Genomic DNA, 1,474 nt, shown 5'->3' with positions numbered 1-1,474 from the left:
GGAGTCAGAGAGATGTGACCACAAGTAAAAGAGTAGACAATGTGACCTTGAAAACAGATTGATGTAATGTGACCACAAGCCATGGATGACAGCAATCACCAGAAGATGCAAGAGGCAAGAAACAGATTTTGTCTTAGAGCCTATGGAGGGAGCATCGCTTTTCCAACCCACTGACTTTCATCCAGGAAAACTGATTTTGGACTTCTGGATTCTAGGCTGTGAATGAATGAATATGTATTGTTTAAGATTGTTTAAGTATCCAAGTTTGTAGTCATTTGTTGCAACAACCATAGACAACTAATACAATCCTTTGCTGGTTTCCCCTACAATGTAGTCTTGTATTACCTGAAAATTTTGTAAAACTAGCAAACAAAGACTGACATCATATTATTTTCTAAACTTCAGATTTTATTCAGATTTCATTAGTAGTATCCTTTTCCTCTACTTTATTTAGTTGTCATACCTCCCTAAGCTCTTCTGATCTATGACAAGTTCTCTGTCTGTCCCTGTTTTTAGTGACCTTGACAGCTTTGAAGAATATGAGTCAGGTATTTCATAGAAGGTTCTTCAGTAGTGATTTTATGATGTTTCCTCACGATGAGATTGGGATTATAGTTTTCAGAGAGTACTGTCACTAAGGTGAAATGTTCTCATCACATCTTATCAAGGGTACATGCTTTCAAGATGAATTATCCCTGAAAAGATTAACCTTGATCACATGACCCCCATGAAGATTTCAAGGTGTCTTTTTTGTGGAGCTACTCCCTCCCCACCTTTTCTCATGTCCATTTTTAAGAAACAAGTCACAAAATTCAGCTCACACTCCAGGTGTTGGAGAACTAAACTCCACATTCTGGAGAGGGCAATATTTAAATAACTTATTTGAGGTTCTTTTGTTAACAATATTTATTTCTTTTTCCTCAATGATTTATTTGCTCAATTATTCATTTATCTGAATGGGTTTCCTCGTTTATTTGCTTTATATGTTGGGTAACAACCAATAATAGGTTATTTATTTTGTTCAAATTATTCCACTTTCACCAACTGAGGCTCTTTCAGTTACCTCTTGTGTCCCTTTGACACTGGTTCATTCTTTTTTGTTATAAGCATGTGCTCACTTTATGGAATTATATGATGTTCTGGACTCATCTTGTATTTTCCCTACCCCTAACACAGAATTGACTATTTTTATGAAAGGCATTTAATTCTTTTACTAGAAAATGGTATTTAAAAGTTAAGACTTGGATGTTGAGTGTGTTTGCTGGTACTGAAATTCCACTTCTTTTAGGTCTTCTTGTCAACAGAGGTAGGAAATATATTATATAGTGTTTGTACATTCATAATTATACCATTTCCCCTACCTATTCTTTGTATCTATATTAAACTAAACATAAGTGCATACTGATGTCTCTGATTCTAATCTGTTCATTCCAACATTCCCCCTTGTCTTATCTGTAATTTACATTTATAATAG

The sequence above is a fragment of the Suricata suricatta genome, chromosome 11, assembly GCF_006229205.1.
Source record: "Suricata suricatta isolate VVHF042 chromosome 11, meerkat_22Aug2017_6uvM2_HiC, whole genome shotgun sequence".
Lineage (NCBI taxonomy): Eukaryota > Metazoa > Chordata > Mammalia > Carnivora > Herpestidae > Suricata > Suricata suricatta.
This window is presented reverse-complemented; position numbering follows the sequence as displayed.